Source organism: Canis lupus, chromosome 15 (assembly GCF_003254725.2).
Source record: "Canis lupus dingo isolate Sandy chromosome 15, ASM325472v2, whole genome shotgun sequence".
In the NCBI taxonomy this organism is placed as follows: domain Eukaryota; kingdom Metazoa; phylum Chordata; class Mammalia; order Carnivora; family Canidae; genus Canis; species Canis lupus.
This window is the reverse complement of record NC_064257.1, coordinates 53,625,063-53,644,311: the sequence shown is the minus strand read 5'-3', so window position 1 is coordinate 53,644,311 and position 19,249 is coordinate 53,625,063. Positions and strand designations below refer to the sequence as shown.

Here is a 19,249-nt window from a genome sequence, read left to right as displayed (position 1 = left end):
AGCTTCCCTACTTTAAAAAACCTAAAATGTTATATAATAGCCTCAAGATAGGATTTTTTTTTCAAGGAATGTATCCAAAGATGTTTTTTTTTTTTTTTTTTTTTTTTTTTTTTTTTTTTTGCTTTTTTTTCCAAAGATGTTTTTAAATCAATTTTATAGATAATTCAGAAACTTCTGTGATAGAAATTATGCATCACTGGAGACTCCTTTCAATCTACATATACAATATTTCCTAACTTCTTTCTCTGTTTTGATTACCTAGGAGAAAATATATCCTATACCACGGCTATAATAATTAAGAAACTAGGCCAAAGTTAACTAAGGAAACCTAGTGGATATTAGGTAACAAGGTTAATATAATTCCATCACTCTTGATGTGCAACAATATTTTACTTTTAATTTATCACCTAGTAGAAAATTAAGGTTAACAATATTTTACACAGTTATTGTAAATGAAGGTGACTTTATAGAAATGTAGGTTTCCTGGGATCGAAGGAGGGGGAAGCAGGGAGCCCCCGTCTCCCTTTGCCTCTGGAACTCTCTCTCTCTCTCTCTGTCTTTCATGAATAAATACATAAAATATTTTTAAAAATTGCAAAGTCAGATAGAATTCTTACTGACCAGAGAAGAAATGATCATTTCCATAGAAACAAACTATACGATAAAATTATATCATTATAAAAATACAATCTTAGCTAATTAAGTCAAATGATTTTTCCTTAACTCACTACAGAGTATTAGAGCACAGCTGTCCTGGTTGTCTACCCATTGAAATATATTATAACTGCACACATAGCTGTCCTGCTACATTATTCCTTAACCATTTCTAAAGTTAGGGGTGACCACGTAACTAAGTTCTCACCAATACAATGTGAGCAAAAATCATTAATTTTACTTCCTAGTTGGCCAGTTTTCATTGGTTGGGCCTTCTCTATGCTCTGAATCTCCTTTTTTAAAAAACAGCTTTATTGAGCTATAATTGATATACAAAAACCTGCACATATTTAATGCATGCACTTTGATGAGTTTGGCCCTACATATATACACCCATGAAACCATCATCACATTCAAGGTATAGATATACACACCATCTCAGAAAGTTTCCATGTTCCCTTTGTTGTTTTTTTTTTTTTTGGTTTGGTTTGTTTGATTTTGTTTTTCATGAGATGAGAGAACATGGGATCTACCATCTTGACATTTTTTTAAGTGCATAATACATTATTGTTGAATATAGGCACTATGGTGCATAGCAAATCTCTAGAATTAATTCATCCTGCATAGCTGAAACTTTACGCCAATTGCACAACTCCCTATGCCCCCCTTCCCTCAGTCATTCAAATGGTCAAAAGGTATATTAAAAGGTGCTCTCATCATCACTAATCATTGGGAAAATGCAAATCAAAACCACAATGAGGGCAGCCCGGGTGACTCAGCGGTTTAGCACCACCTTAGGCCGAGTGTGGTCCTGGAGACCGGGGGTCGAGTTCCACGTCGGGCTCCCTGCATGGGGCCTGCTTCTCCCACTACCTGTGTCTCTGCCTCTCTCTCTCTCACTCTCTCTCTCTCTCTCTCTCTGTATGTCTCTCATGAATAAATAAATAAAATCTTTAAAAAAGCTCCATCTTCCTCTCTCAGGATGGCGAGCAGCAGCACCTGTAAGGCCGAATTCATTGTTGGAGGGAAATACAAACTGGTACGGAAGACCCATAAGAGAGCAAACTCTAGAAGATTCTTCAAGGTGGGATGGGCATCCCCCACACATGGTGGTATGGTCAGGGAAAAGACTACAATGTGCCAGTCATAGATCTTCCTGGACCCAGTCTCAATGACCTCTTCAATTTCTGTTCAAGAAGGTTCACAGTGAAAACTGTACTTATGTTAGCTGACCAGATGATGAGTAGGATCATATGTACATACAAAGAATTTCATACACAGAGACATTAAACCAGATAACTTCCTAATGGGTATTGGGTGTCACTGTAATAAGTTATTCCTTATTGATTTTGGTTTGGCCAAAAAGTACAGAGACAACAGGACAAGGCAACACATACCCTACAGAGAAGATAAAAATCTCACTGGCACTGCCCCATATGCTAGCCTCAATGCACATCTTGGTATTGGACAGAGTCGCAGAGATGACATGGAATCATTAGGATATGTTTTTGATGTATTTTAATAGAACCAGCCTGCCATGGCAAGAACTAAAGGCTGCAACCAAAAAAAAACAAAAACAAAAAACAAACAAACAAAAAAAAACAAAAACAAAAACAAAAAATATGGTAAGATTAGTGAAAAGAAGATGTCCACTCCTGCTGAAGTTTTATGTAAGGGGTTTCCTGCAGAATTTGCCATGTACTTAAACTATTGTCGGCTACACTTTGAGGAAGCCCCGGATTACATGTATCTGAGGCATCTATTCCGCATTATTTTCAGGACCTTGAACCACCAATATGACTACACATTTGACTGGACAATGTTAAAGCAGAAAGCAGCACAGCAGGCAGCCTCTTCAAGTGGGCAGGGTCAGCAGGCCCAAACCCCCACAGGTTTCTAAGCATGAATGAAGGAACAGAAGAAGCAGAGCAGATGATCGGAGCAGCATTTGTTTCTCCCCAGTTCTAGGAATTTTAGCTCATATGTACACTAGCCAGTGGTTGTGAACAACCATTTACTTGGCGTAAAGAACTTAATTTCAGTATAAACTGGCTCTGGGAAGCATTGGTGATGCCATGTCCTGAGTTGTAGCCTCTGTAATTGTGAATATTCACTGAGATAGTGAAACATGGTGTCCAGTTTTCTATTGCATTTTTTCAAGTGGAAAAGTTAACTAAATGGTTGACACACACAAATTGGTAGAGAAATTGTACATATGCCAATTTTTGGTTAAAATCTTTTACTTTGAACTATACTGCTTTGAGATCTCATTTCAGAAGAACGGCATGAACAGTCTTGAACCACAGTTGTGAAGGTTGTAAATGCTCACAATTGTGCATTCTTAGGGTTTATCCACCCCTGGGGTTTGCAAGTTGTTCACTTAAAACATTCTTAAGGGATCCCTGGGTGGCGCAGCAGTTTGGCGCCTGCCTTTGGCCCAGGGCGGGATCCTGGAGACCCGGGATCGAATCCCACGTCGGGCTCCCGGTGCATGGAGCCTGCTTCTCCCTCTGCCTGTGTCTCTGCCTCTCTCTCTCTCTCTATGTGACTATCATAAATAAAAAAAAATTAAAAAAAAAAACATTCTTAAAATGGTTGGCTTCTTGTTTGCAAGCCAACTGATATGGTAGCAACCAAAGATTCCAGTGTTTGAGCATACAAAAGACTCTATCTGCTTACTTGTGCTAGAAATAACAGCATCTAAAGTGAAGACTCGAGAAGAACTTAGTGACTACTAGACTATCCTTAGGACTCTGCATTAACTCTATAATGTTCTTAGTATTTAAAAAAAAAAAGCATATTTGTCACAGAAGTTTAGTTAACATCTTACAACTGAACATGTTTGTATGTTGCTTAGATAAATGTAATCACTGTAAACATCTATATGATCTGGGATTTTGTTTTTATTTTGAAATGGGATCTTTTTGTTTACAAGTTCATTAAAAACTAAAAACTGTTTAAAAAAATCTTTAAAAAAACCCACAATGAGATATTACCTCACACTAATTAGAATGGCTATTTTATTTTTTTTAAATGTTGGTGAGGATGTGGAAAGGTGGGATATTCCCACCTTTTACACTGTGGTGGGAATATAAAATGATTCAGCTGATATGTAAAATAATATGGAGGCTCCTCAAAAAATTAAAAATGTGATCTAGTAATACCACTTCTGAATATGTGCCCAGAATAATTGAAATAATGATCTCAAAGAGATACATGTGCTTTCATGTTTACTGCAGCACTATTCACAATAGCCATCAACAGATGAATGGATAAAGTAAACATGGTATATACATAAAATAAAATATTTTTAAAAAGAAGAAAATTCTGCCGTTAACAACATGAAGACTGAGGACATTATGCTAAGTGAAATAACCCAGTCATAGAAAGAATACTGCTTGATTCCACTTAAATGAAGTACCTAAGTAGCCAAATTCACCAAGCAAAGAATAGAATGGTTTTCTCTTCCTTGTTGACTGAAACCCAGACTTTGCCTAGATCTAAGTAGAGCTATGCCAATTCTTATAATACCTAAAGCATGAATTTCTTAAGCTGGGAATTATGGGACCAAGGATTCTATGGATAAATGCAAAGGTCTGTGAGCCTGGATGTGGTAAATTAAACTTCTTTTCTCCTGACTTTTAACTATGATGTAGCATTTCCTTCGATCATGAAGTACACTACAAATTACCTATGTACTAGCAGTGACTTCATTCTCAGAAATTAGATATTTTATATCTCACCACAATTGCTGCAAATATTTTAAAATAGAGTTTGTAATTATCATTTCTTCAACATTACAATAACTATTGTTACGTCTTCTTATTTAATTCACAAACAGTCACAGTGGAAATAGCAAAGGGATTGGAAAATAGAGCAATGAAGTAGAATAGAAAGAAATAGAAGTAGAAAAGAAACAGAAACAATAATCTGTGACATGGAATTTTAAGAGGTAGCATTAAGAGGGAAATAGATGATTCCATGAAGAAATCGTGCTGGGAATATGGTTACCCACACTGAGAACAAAATTGGTTGGATCTCTACCACACATCAAGTACAAAAATAAATTCTAAATAAGGTTAAATTTAAAACTGAAAATTTTGGAATAAAATATGGGAAAATATTTTTACAAACATTGATGTATGAAAGGATTTTTAAACAAGATTCTTAAGCACAAACAGTAATTTCTAAATGAATCTTGTTATATTATGTGAAAAATCTATTCCTCAAGTAATGCTTTATAGAGAGTGAAAAGTGGGCCAGTCATTTAAACTAAGACCTTTGTAAAACATAAAACTTAAGATTTACTACCATTTATGATAAATAGATCAATCTTATAAATAATTGAGAAAAACACAATTAAAAAAATAATTCACAGAAGAAAACTGAATGTCAATAAACATGAAAATGTGTTCAATTTCACTGGAAGTCAAGAAAAAATGTCCATTAAAATAAGAATAATATTGCACTCATCAGAATGGAGAAGTTAATAAGTATGATAATAAAATGTGTTCCATGAGATGTGGAATAGCAATATGTCATAAATAAAAATAGTATCAAGATGGGTGATAATGAAGTTAAAATCTAAGATTCTTGCATTGCTTGGAAGAGGTATTAAGATATATGTTTTAGAATTGTTTAAATATTCATGGTAGAAATACTAATACATCCACCAAAAGAAAAAAAAGAGAATATATAAATTCCAATACAGTAATGGAAAGGAAAATGGTTTAAAAAACCTTTGAACCATCACCCTCAAAAAGAGGAAAGAAGCATAGAAAAATTAAGACACATAAATGGACAAACTAGGATGGTTGAACTATTACTGTAAAGGCATTGGTGTCATTATTGAAAGAATAGATTCTGTTTTTTTTTTTTTTTTTTTTTTTTTTATTTTTTATTTTTTTTTTTTCACTCCATTCTATTTTTTTTTATTGGTGTTCAATTTACTAACATACAGAATAACACCCAGTGCCCGTCACCCATTCACTCCCACCCCCCGCCCTCCTCCCCTTCTACCACCCCTAGTTCGTTTCCCAGAGTTAGCAGTCTTTACGTTCTGTCTCCCTTTCTGATATTTCCCACACATTTCTTCCCCCTTCCCTTCTTTTTCCTTTCACTATTATTTATATTCCCCAAATGAATGAGAACATATAATGTTTGTCCTTCTCCGACTGACTTACTTCACTCAGCATAATACCCTCCAGTTCCATCCACGTTGAAGCAAATGGTGGGTATTTGTCATTTCTAATAGCTGAGTAATATTCCATTGTATACATAGACCACATCTTCTTTATCCATTCATCTTTCGTTGGACACCGAGGCTCCTTCCACAGTTTGGCTATCGTGGCCATTGCTGCTAGAAACATCGGGGTGCAGGTGTCCCGGCGTTTCATTGCATTTGTATCTTTGGGGTAAATCCCCAACAGTGCAATTGCTGGGTCGTAGGGCAGGTATATTTTTAACTGTTTGAGGAACCTCCACACAGTTTTCCAGAGTGGCTGCACCAGTTCACATTCCCACCAACAGTGTAAGAGGGTTCCCTTTTCTCCGCATCCTCTCCAACATTTGTTGTTTCCTGCCTTGTTAATTTTCCCCATTCTCACTGGTGTGAGGTGGTATCTCATTGTAGTTTTGATTTGTATTTCCCTGGTGGCAAGTGATGCAGAGCATTTTCTCATATGCATGTTGGCCATGTCTATGTCTTCCTCTGTGAGATTTCTGTTCATGTCTTTTGCCCATTTCATGATTGGATTGTTTGTTTCTTTGGTGTTGAGTTTAATAAGTTCTTTATAGATCTTGGAAACTAGCCCTTTATCTGATATGTCATTTGCAAATATCTTCTCCCATTCTGTAGGTTGTCTTTGAGTTTTGTTGACTGTATCCTTTGCTGTGCAAAAGCTTCTTATCTTGATGAAGTCCCAATAGTTCATTTTTGCTTTTGTTTCTTTTGCCTTCGTGGATGTATCTTGCAAGAAGTTACTATGGCCGAGTTCAAAAAGGGTGTTGCCTGTGTTCTTCTCTAGGATTTTGATGGAATCTTGTCTCACATTTAGATCTTTCATCCATTTTGAGTTTATCTTTGTGTATGGTGAAAGAGAGTGGTCTAGTTTCATTCTTCTGCATGTGGATGTCCAATTTTCCCAGCACCATTTATTGAAGAGACTGTCTTTCTTCCAATGGATAGTCTTTCCTCCTTTATCGAATATTAGTTGCCCATAAAGTTCAGGGTCCACTTCTGGATTCTCTATTCTGTTCCACTGATCTATGTGTCTGTTTTTGTGCCAGTACCACACTGTCTTGATGACCACAGCTTTGTAATACAACCTGAAATCTGGCATTGTGATGCCCCCAGATATGGTTTTCTTTTTTAAAATTCCCCTGGCTATTCGGGGTCTTTTCTGATTCCACACAAATCTTAAAATAATTTGTTCTAACTCTCTGAAGAAAGTCCATGGTATTTTGATAGGGATTGCATTAAACGTGTATATTGCCCTGGGTAACATTGACATTTTCACAATATTAATTCTGCCAATCCATGAGCATGGAATATTTTTCCATCTCTTTGTGTCTTCCTCAATTTCTTTCAGAAGTGTTCTATAGTTTTGAGGGTATAGATCCTTTACATCTTTGGTTAGGTTTATTCCTAGGTATCTTATGCTTTTGGGTGCAATTGTAAATGGGATTGACTCCTTAATTTCTCTTTCTTCAGTCTCATTGTTAGTGTATAGAAATGCCACTGACTTCTGGGCATTGATTTTGTATCCTGCCACGCTACCGAATTGCTGTATGAGTTCTAGCAATCTTGGGGTGGAGACTTTTGGGTTTTCTATGTAGAGTATCATGTCATCGGCGAAGAGGGAGAGTTTGACTTCTTCTTTGCCAATTTGAATGCCTTTAATGTCTTTTTGTTGTCTGATTGCTGAGGCTAGGACTTCCAGTACTATGTTGAATAGCAGTGGTGAGAGTGGACATCCCTGTCTTGTTCCTGATCTTAGGGGAAAGGCTCCCAGTGCTTCCCCATTGAGAATGATATTTGCTGTGGGCTTTTCATAGATGGCTTTTAAGATGTCGAGGAATGTTCCCTCTATCCCTACACTCTGAAGAGTTTTGATCAGGAATGGATGCTGTATTTTGTCAAATGCTTTCTCTGCATCTAATGAGAGGATCATATGGTTCTTGGTTTTTCTCTTGCTGATATGATGAATCACATTGATTGTTTTACGGGTGTTGAACCAGCCTTGTGTCCCAGGGATAAATCCTACTTGGTCATGGTGAATAATTTTCTTAATGTACTGTTGGATCCTATTGGCCAGTATCTTGTTGAGAATTTTTGCATCCATGTTCATCAGGGATATTGGTCTGTAATTCTCCTTTTTGGCGGGGTCTTTGTCTGGCTTTGGAATTAAGGTGATGCTGGCTTCATAGAACGAATTTGGAAGTACTCCATCTCTTTCTATCTTTCCAAACAGCTTTAGGAGAATAGGTATGATTTCTTCTTTAAACGTTTGATAAAATTCTCCTGGGAAGCCATCTGGCCCTGGACTCTTGTGTCTTGGGAGGTTTTTGATGACTGCTTCAATTTCCTCCCTGGTTATTGGCCTGTTCAGGTTTTCTATTTCTTCCTGTTCCAGTTTTGGTAGTTTGTGGCTTTCCAGGAATGCGTCCATTTCTTCTAGATTGCCTAATTTATTGGCGTATAGCTGTTCATAATATGTTTTCAAAATCGTTTGTATTTCCTTGGTGTTGGTAGTGATCTCTCCTTTCTCATTCATGATTTTATTAATTTGAGTCTTCTCTCTCTTCTTTTTAATAAGGCTGGCTAATGGTTTATCTATCTTATTAATTCTTTCAAAGAACCAACTCCTGGTTCTGTTGATCTGTTCCACAGTTCTTCTGGTCTCGATTTCGTTGAGTTCTGCTCGAATCTTTATTAACTCCCTTCTTCTCTTGGGTGTAGGATCTATTTGCTGTTTTTTCTCTAGCTCCTTTATGTGTAAGGTTAGCTTTTGTATTTGAGTTCTTTCCAGTTTTTGAATGGATGCTTGTATTGCGATGTATTTCCCCCTTAGGACTGCTTTTGCTGCATCCCAAAGATTTTGAACGGTTGTATCTTCATTCTCATTAGTTTCCATGAATCTTTTTAATTCTTCCTTAATTTCTTGGTTGACCCTTTTATCTTTTAGCAGGATGGTCCTTAACCTCCATGTGTTTGAGGTCCTTCCAAACTTCTTGTTGTGATTTAGTTCTAATTTCAAGGCATTATGGTCCGAGAATATGCAGGGGACAATCCCAATCTTTTGGTATCGGTTCAGACCCGATTTGTGACCCAATATGTGGTCTATTCTGGAGAAAGTTCCATGTGCGCTTGAGAAGAATGTGTATTCAGTTGAATTTGGATGTAAAGTTCTGTAGATATCTGTGAAATCCATCTGGTCCAGTGTATCATTTAAAGCTTTCGTTTTTTTGGAGATGTTTTGCTTAGAAGACCTATCGAGTATAGAAAGAGCTAGATTGAAGTCACCAAGTATAAGTGTATTATTATCTAAGTATTTCTTCACTTTGGTTAATAATTGATTTATATATTTGGCAGCTCCCACATTCGGAGCATATATATTGAGGATTGTTAAGTCCTCTTGTTGAATAGATCCTTTAAGTATGATATAGTGTCCCTCTTCATCTCTCACTACAGTCTTTGGGGTAAATTTTAGTTTATCTGATATAAGGATGGCTACCCCTGCTTTCTTTTGAGGACCATTCGAATGGTAAATGGTTCTCCAACCTTTTATTTTCAGGCTGTAGGTGTCCTTCTGTCTAAAATGAGTCTCTTGTAGACAGCAAATAGATGGGTCCTGCTTTTTTATCCAGTCTGAAACCCTGCGCCTTTTGATGGGGTCATTAAGCCCGTTCACATTCAGAGTTACTATTGAGAGATATGAGTTTAGTGTCATCATGATATCTATTCAGTCTTTGTATTTGTGGACTGTTCCACTGAACTTCTTCTTAAAGGGGAATTTTAAGAGGCCCCCTTAAAATTTCTTGCAGAGCTGGTTTGGAGGTCACATATTCTTTTAGTTGCTGCCTGTCTTGGAAGCTCTTTATCTCTCCTTCCATTTTGAATGAGAGCCTTGCTGGATAAAGTATTCTTGGTTGCATGTTCTTCTCATTTAGGACCCTGAATATATCCTGCCAGCCCTTTCTGGCCTGCCAGGTCTCTGTGGAGAGGTCTGCTGTTACCCTAATACTCCTCCCCATAAAAGTCAGGGATTTCTTGTCTCTTGCTGCTTTAAGGATCTTCTCTTTATCTTTGGAATTTGCAAGCTTCACAATTAAATGTCGAGGTGTTGAACGGTTTTTATTGATTTTAGGGGGGGATCTCTCTATTTCCTGGATCTGAATGCCTGTTTCCCTTCCCAGATTAGGAAAGTTTTCAGCTAGAATTTGTTCAAATACATATTCTGGCCCTCTGTCCCTTTCGGCGCCCTCGGGAACCCCAATTAAACGTAGGTTTTTCTTTCTCAGGCTGTCGTTTATTTCCCTTAATCTATCTTCATGGTCTTTTAATTGTTTGTCTCTTTTTTCCTCAGTTTCCCTCTTTGCTATCAACTTGTCTTCTAGGTCACTCACTCGTTCTTCCACCTCGTTAACCCTCGTCGTTAGGACTTCTAGTTTGGATTGCATCTCATTCAATTGATTTTTAATTTCTGCCTGATTAGCTCTAAATTCTGCTGTCATGAAGTCTCTTGAGTCCTTTATACTTTTTTCTAGAGCCACCAGTAGCTGTATAATAGTGCTTCTGAATTGGCTTTCTGACATTGAATTGTAATCCAGATTTTGTAACTCTGTGGGAGAGAGGACTGTTTCTGATTCTTTCTTTTGAGGTGAGGTTTTCCTTCTAGTCATTTTGCTCAGTGCAGAGTGGCCAAAAGCAAGTTGTATTGGGAAAAAGAGAAAAAGAGAGGAGAGAAAGAAGGAAAGAAAAGAGAAAGAGAAAAAAAAGGGAAGAAAAAGAAAAAAAAAAACGAAAAAAAAAAAAAAGGGAAGAAAAAGAGAAAAAGAAAGGAGAAAAAAAGGGGGTGGGGGAAGGATACAAATCAAAAAGCAAAATAAAACAAAAACAAAAACAAAAACAAACAAAAAAAGAACCACCGGGGAGTATCTTCTGATTCTGTGTTCTTTAAGTCCCTTGGCTTCTCCTGGAAGTTGTCAGTCAGTCTAGCTGGTGTTCTGGGGGAGGGGCCTGTTGTGCTGATTTTCAGGTGTGAGCAGTTGGGGGAGCTGCTGTGCCCCTGCCTGGTGCAGGGCTCAGTGGGGGTTGTTTACCCCGTGAGGCCGCAGGAGGAACAGCCCTAGTGGCGGGGCAGCTCTGGAAACCTGGATTCAGCCCCCGCAGTAGTTCCGCAGCTCTCCGTCTGCAGGGCCTGGAGGCTCCGGGGCGGGGCCGCTGATGTGCTCAGCTGGGGCAGGAGCGTCCTTGCTGTCCTGGGCCCTCCCAGTCTCTGCCTGTCCCGGGGGAGGCGGGATCCTGGGCTGTGTCCCGGCGCCCTGTGCTCCGGAGCCTGCGCTGGTGGATTCGCGCTCCTGGGCCGCGCAGCCCCCTCCGCGGAGCTGCCGCCCGAGCCCCTCCGAGCTGCTCCTGGAACCGCGCAGCCCCCTCCGCATGGAGCCTCTTCCTCTGCCCGAGCCCCTCCGAGCTGCTCCCGGGGCCGCGCAGCCCCCTCCGCGGAGCCGCCGCCCGAGCCCCCCGAGCTGCTCCGGGTCCCGCCGGGTCCCGCCGTGCGCGCTGCAGCCCTTAGGGAGCTCGGCGCACTCTCCTGGGCGCGCAGTTGCTGTTACTGTCCCAGGGAGCCGGAGGGCATCCTCGCCCTTCTGCTTCCTGCTCCCACTCCCCACGAGCCCCTTTCCGCCCGGGAAGGTCGGTGCAGCTCCTGCTCCTCCGGGCCGGGGCTCTCCTGCCCTGGGGACACTCGCCCCGGCCTCAGCCCGGCTCCTCGCGGGGCCCCTCCCCCTTGGAGGCCTTTGTTTCTTTATTTCTTTTTCCCCGTCTTCCTACCTTGATAGAAGCGCGAATTCTTCTCACTGTAGCATTCCAGCTGGTCTCTCTTTAAATCTCAGGCCGAATTCATAGATTTTCAGGATAATTTGAAGGTTTTCTAGGTAGTTTGGTGGAGACAGGTGATTTGGGGACCCTACTCTTCCGCCGTCTTGCTCCTCCCCCCGAAAGAATAGATTCTGAAATCAGATTGTCTGAGTCCACACCTTGTCTTTACAACTTAGTTGGCTGCATGAATATAGCAAGTCACTCAACAACTCTGTGCTTTTACTTCCCCCATTTCTAAATTGAGATATTAACTCAGTAGATCTCTATGAGGGCTAGATATTATAATTATGTTAAATATTATATGATAGAATTTTTTTTTAATTTTTTTTATATGATAGAATATTGATGAGCACAAAATGAGCAACGCATGTGTTAGGTGAGCAAAAGAAAATAAGGTACAAAAATTTAAAGGCAAAAAAGACCATGGGATATGCCATCTGAGAAAGATCTAATCTGATCTTCATCATGTGGAAGTCTAGTCCCAGATAAATCAATCAATGAACATCTAGAGAGAGACGAAGAAGTTAAAAGAGATCCAGAAAATAAAAATACAAATAAACACGATAAAGGGGACTCAGAAAGTAGTAAAAAAAAAAATGCAGAGGGAGTGGTGGTGGTTAAAGTAGATCCCCAAGAGAAATAAGGACTTACTTAAACTGGAAAGTGAGAAAATTAAAATGCCATGTGATGACCATTGTCATTTTATATAAATTCTGGTGAGAAAGTGGCAGATCAGATTTCTTTAAGATCAGAGATAGCTAAAATAGATAAATTTAATTCAAATAAAGCAAAAAGGATTAAGATTGGGAACAGTTATCATCATCATCATTATTTATTGAGCACCAATTATGTTAGAGTCTATCGAAGGAGGCTTTAAACACAAAAAATAAGTAGAAGACATAGTCACTGATATCAAATATGTCTCAACAAGCAAGGCCAAGTTGCTTGTCTGATAATGGTGTTGTAGCAAATAACCTTGAATGGCATGAGGGAGGATAAAGAATAAAGAATAGGAAAAATTCTCTTTCAATTCCAATTAATGTATTTGTCTTCTTTCTCTCCCTTGCATACACACCTATAGCTTGAAAATCAAGGTTCTAAAATCTTATCTGTGTAGACATCAACCGGAAAGTTACTAAAAATGCTGATTTCTTTAGCCTCCTCACCTCAGAGATTCTGATTCAAAATTAGATTGGAGAGAATGCTGAGCAGTGAATTTTCAGTAAACAACAATGCATTAGCAACTCCTAGCTTGGAGGTGGGAAGGAAATTGTTTATAGTTTGTATCACAGACATCTCTCTCTGAAAGTGTTTATTGAGGATCCATCTGCTTATAATTCTGTCCTTAGTTTTGCACAAACATTCTAAATTTGCTGTGTCAAATATATACGGACACACGGAATACTTTGATGAAAAAATTAACTTATTTCCCAAGTGTGTGGAAGAAATTGGGAAAGAGTACTTTAAAAAATGTTTTCTGATGGCTTTGGGCTTTAAATTTAAGTTTTTCTTACCAGAAAGGAATTGGTCTATTCTGTACTTGTATCTTCAATAACTTGGAGGGCCCATATGCTCAATTCTGAATTATTTAAGGGCGTTGTATTCCCTAAATAGAATGAATCACATAGATTTCATAAAAACAGAACCCCTCTGCCTTCAACTGGGGGATTATTAATCTCCACTTCTTGCTCACTGACAGACACAGGGGTGGTCTTTGAACATTGCCTGCACTTTCCTACCCCAGCATCCCTTCGTGCTGCTTTCACTACCTCAACTAGCTTTGTAATTCCCTACTGTCTTTTATATGTTATTTTTTCAAGAGTCATTCTGGTTGACCTCTTTAAATGTATTCCTCTTGAATAAAATCCTCCACATTCTATTGTTAATTTTTTAAGATTTATTTATTTATTTATTTATTTATTTATTTATTTATTTATTATTTATTCATTTGAGCGAGAGAGAGAGAGAGAGCACAAGCAGAACAAAGGACAGAGGGAGAAGGAGAGGCAGATTCCCCATTGAGTGTGGAGCCACTGGAGCTGCATGGAGAACCTGCTTGAGTTGGGCTCAACCTGAGGCTCCACCCGAGGACCCTGAGATCATGACCTGAGCTGAAGTCAGATACTTAACCCACCGAGTCACCCAGGCACCCCCACGTTCTATTATTGCTATTATATTTGTAGTCCTATTATCCCTTACTAACTTGAAAGTTCCTCAAAGGTAGGACTTTATAATATTCATGTTTTTGACCTCAATATTTAGTTTAGTAGATTCTCAGCACCTACTAAATGAATGAGTTACAGTGGGAAGGGAACAGTGATGTATTTAAATACCACAGTGGATCCTCCATTCATCTATTTACTAATCTACTCATCAAATATTTTCTAAGCAGCTACATGTGCCAGGCACTATTTTAACCACTGGTAGTCTAACAATAAACAAAACAAAACAAAAAAAATATGTGGCTCCCTGGAATTCACTTTCAACTAAAAACAGATAAGCAATGAGCAAATGAATAAGTAAAATACAATATGTTATATGGTAATAAGTTTCATGGAAAAACAAAGTAGGGAAGAGGGGCAGGAAGTTTAGACATAAAATAATCAGAGATGGCCTCACAAAAAGAAGTATATTTGAATAGAAAATTGAAAGAAATAAACAAGAAGTCTATCTAGGGGGAAAGAGTGAGGTGTTTAGAACAGCAAGTGCAAAGGGGCTTCATCAAGATTGTCACTACTGTTTTTGAAGGTCAACTAGGAGGCTGGTGAATTGGAACAGAGTTAAGTGAGAAGAAAAGTTGAAGAAGATGACAACAGAGATAATATATAGAAATTTTTGATAACTCTTAAGTTCTGTTCTGAATAAGATGAAAAACTTTGAAAGGCTTTAGGGCAGAAGAGTAATATAAACTGACTTTTTACCAGGATTACTCCATCTTATATATTGAGATTCAAGGGAGAAAAGTCACAGATCAGAGCAGGCAAGAAGAAACTATTGTAAATATCCAGGAAAAATAGAATGGCTGAGGTAAGGATAATAACTATGGTAGAAACAGATTCTGGATGTAGTTTGCTTTGCTTCTGAACTGGATGTGGGGAATAAGAGAAAGAGTGAGAGACAAAAATCAAAGTTTTTTACAAAAGCAATGTGGCAAACAATGCTGTCATTTACTGACTCAGAGAAGGTACAGGGACAATCAGTTTTAGGGAGTTCAGTTTGGCACCTGTTGAGATTGGATGCTTAATAGAGTCACCAGTCTTGGCTAACAATACACATTTGGGAGCCATTGGCATATCAGTATTACTTCAAAACATAGGACCAAGACTTAGAGGATGAGTTTAAATAGAATGAAAGGTCTAACACTGGACCTGGTGATCAAAACTGCATGAATAGATTTGGTAGATGAGAGGCAGGCATCAAATATGACCAGTAAAGTAGGAAGTGACCAGGAAAGTGGGATATCCTGGACCAAAAGGGGATCAACTATGTCCAAAGATGCTGATAAAGTATGCTGAGGCCTGAGAAGCACAATGAAGTGAGCAGTGGGCGGTTATTGAAGACCTAGACAAGACCAGCTATCACGGAGGGGCAGGGTGGAAAATGTGAATAAAGAAGACTTTAAAGAAAATGGGAGGAGGAATTGGAGATAGCAAGTACACGTTACTTCTGAGAAGGGTTTTTTCTATAAATGAAAGGAATGAAATATGGTGATATTTAGAATAAGTAATGAGTCAACAGTTGTGGTTTTGTTTTAACAAGGGAAATAAACAGTTTATACATGTATATGATGACAAAGATGAAATAGAGAAAAATGATGATGCATCAGAGAGAAAGAAGAACTGCTGCTGCAGGGTTCTCAGCGAGGCGAATAGGATAGGATTTAATTCACAGATGGAGGTGCTGCCCTATTCCAGAAGGGCAGACGGTAGACTCACTGCAAAAGGAGGGAAGGAAGAGCAAATACGCCCAGATGCGGTAAATGGGTAGATGTAATAGAATGAGCTTGGGTAAAATCTCTGATTGCTTCTTGTTTCTCAGTGAAATAGAAATTAAGCTCATCAACTGCGAGTGGGGATGATGAAAGAGGCCCTGAAGATTTCAGAAGAGACGAGAAACTATAAAATAACTAATTAGCGGAGTGGAAGAGTGAACATAGCGAAATACAGCAAGGCAGTGGGAGAGCGGAAGGGGTCCACCAGAGATTAGTGACCATAAGTTGAAAGTGAGCCTAGTTGGCATCGAAGTGTGTCTTCCTCCAACTGTGGTCACCTGTGTGGATGGAAGGGCAGGGGAGATGGAGCGTTGGATTCAACAGCAGTAAGTGATTACAGTGAAGCAGAAGAGGGGCAAAGGAATTGTGTGTGTATGCAAGTGAGTTCATTATTAGCCCCAGCCATTCAACATGCTAGCTGGAACCTACAAAACTTGTTGAAAAGTAAAGATTCAGAAATTAATTTTACCTTTGCTATCTTCACCTAGGATACACTATATATAGCTATGATTTATTTTTAACTTTGCCCAGTCCAAAGGGAATTCTTTGCGTACCTTTTCTTTATCCAGAAACAAGTGCTAATAAAAGAAAATTATGCTTTATCATTATATAAGAACAGAGATATGTAACAGAAAACAATAATTGTTAAATTTTGAAGGGGAAACAGGAGAAATAAAGGCGAGTGAGAGGTACATTGTATAAAATACACCTCAAAACAGAATCTTGAGATCACATAAAGGAAATAGAGGATGGACAGCTAATGCTTATTTAAAACTGAAAAGGAAAAAAAATAAATAAAACTGAAAAGGATATCTGCAATTAAGATGCTATAAAGGGTTACAATGCAATTATGTTGACATAACCAGCAACCTGCTATAATTAACATCTACTTAAAATTCACAGAAGAATCCACATTTCAAACATTGTCATTTTTCAGAAAAAAAGCCATTAAAATGGTGTAAATATAAACACATGACATCCTGAAAGAAATTGCTCTATCAAATAATGATACTTGCTCTTCATCACCATCACTAAAATGTGTTAATACCATCTGTTCATTCAGACCATCATGAAAATTTACATAATATGATAAAATAATGCTTGAGTCTACATGTGGATTATAAGCCTGGCTGTAACAATGAAAAGTAAATAAATAAATAAATAAATAAATAAATAAATAAAACAGTAGCCAACTCAGTATGTGAATATTTGTACAGCATTAAATAATAATTAGTTTGTAATTTGATACTCATTTCTATGACAGCTGACAATAATCTTTAGTGGGATCCTGTAGCTAATCCTATTCACCTTCATAGTTGTACATATTCCCACAATCCTCCCTTCACCACCATGCCCATATCACCTTCCAACCTGCCAAAACAAATATACACCACCTAATTGTATTTCTTTAACAAACAGTAGAAATATGTTTTACATTTTTTTAAGATTTTATTTATTTATTCATGAGAGACACAGACACAGGCAGAGACATAGGCAGAGGGAGAAGCAGGCTCCATGCAGGGAGCCTGATGTGGGACTTGATATCGGAATCCCAGGATCATGATCTGAGCCAAAGGCAGATGCTCAACCACTGAGCAACCCAGGCATTCCAATGTTTTATATTATTGTAACCTCTGAGAGTCCAACGTGGTTCCTTTTCTAAAGGCGAAATCTGACCCATACCTAACCTAACTAACCTGGACCAACTAACCAGCTTATACCCACATCACAAAGATCAATACACAAAGAATCAAATTCAGAATTAATGGTTTCATTTTATTTTCTGGCTTTCAGAAAGCCAGGTGGTTCGTATGGACTAAATTGGGTTCCCCCAAAATTCATATGCTCAAGGCCTACCTCCTAGTACCTAAGAATGAGACTGTATTTGGAGTCAGAGTCTTTAAAGAGGTTAATAAGTTAAAATGAAGTTGGTACAGTGAGCCCTAATCTAGATGCTGATGACCTTAAAAGAAAAGAAAACTGGGACACAGACATGTACACAGGGAAGACTGTATGATGACATAGGGAGAAGGTAGTCATCAAGAAGCCAATGAGAAAAGCCTCGGGAGAAACAACACAGATGATACCTCGTTCTTGGGCTTCTAGCCTCCACAACTGTGAGAAAATATATTTCTGTTGTTGAAGCCACCAACTCTGTGGCATTTTGTTATGGCAGCCCTAGCAAACCAATACAATTGTCAATGCAAATTTGGTTTGTTTTTAGTGAATTTATATTATTGTGCAGCCATTACCATGGTCCAGCTATAACACTTTTCTAAAAACCCAAAAAGTTTCCTTATGCTAGTTGTAGACAATACCCTCTCCCATTTCCATCCTTAAGCATAGTCTAATCTGATTACTGTTTCAATAGATTGATTTTTCCGGGAAATTTCATAGAAATTGAACCATACAAGTAATATTTTGTACCGCTTTCTTCTACAAATTTAATTGTTGTAGCTTAAATTTAGGTCTATAATCCATTTAGAATCCATTTATGTTTAATTTGTATGTATAGTATGAGTGAGGTAAGTTCAGTGTGTGAGTATGTGTGATTGTGTGTGTGCATCACTATCTTATTGCCCTAGCACATTTGTTTAAAGTCTATCATTCTCTTAAATAAATTCCATTGGCATTTTTGATGAAAATCAATTGACCAAAAATGTATGGGTTTATTTTTGGATTCTTTGTTCTAAGTTCATAAATAATAAACATAAGGCCTTCATATTTTGATTAGTATGACTTATAATAAGTTTTGGATTCAGATGGTATATATAAGTCTATCAACTTTGTTCTTTTTCAAAATTCTTTTTTCATCCTAGTTTCTTTGCATTTCTGTGTAAATATTAAGATTACCTTGCCAATTTCTCCAGAAACAAAAACTAGAACTACAAAATTGTACTGGAATTTTGATAGTGATCGCATGGGCTCTGCCAATCAATTTGGAGAAAACTGTTATTTGCAAAATATTACATCTTCCAATCCATGAACTTTGTATGCCTCTCCATATATTTAGATCTTCTTTTATTTTTCTCATCATGTTTGGTAGTTTGCATGGTAGAAGCCCTGTACAACATTTACTGAATTTATTCATAGATTTTTAGTTTTTGTGCTGTGCTTTGAAATATTTTAACAAGTCTTTTTTTGCTTGTTGCTACCGTATAGAAACAAAATTAATTTTAGAATGTTAATTTTGCACATTAAAACGTTGTTAAGTTCACTTATGAGTTCTAGCATTTCTTGTAGACTCTTGGAGGTTTTCAGGACATCAATGTAATTCCTATCCCAGGAAAAATTTGCTGAAGGATCTTGGATTGAATTTATAAGTTGAGAATTTCAGTAGACCTGGTTGCAAGAAGCTGGAGAAAGGACTTTGTGGAAAGAATACATATTAAACTTGACTTAGTAAATTATAAAAACATAGAGTATATATTGAGCTGGAATAGGATTTGCATATAATTTTGTGCTTTAGCTTTAAATATTTATTTATACTCTTGGAATCTGTT

The 19,249-nt window shown here is 37.9% G+C and overlaps 1 pseudogene; it reads left to right on the top strand.

Moving 5' to 3' along the window:
* The first annotated feature begins 1,636 nt into the window (after positions 1 to 1,636).
* On the top strand, positions 1,637 to 3,034 carry LOC112654436 (casein kinase I-like; annotated as a pseudogene).
* Positions 3,035 to 19,249: the final 16,215 nt, after the last annotated feature.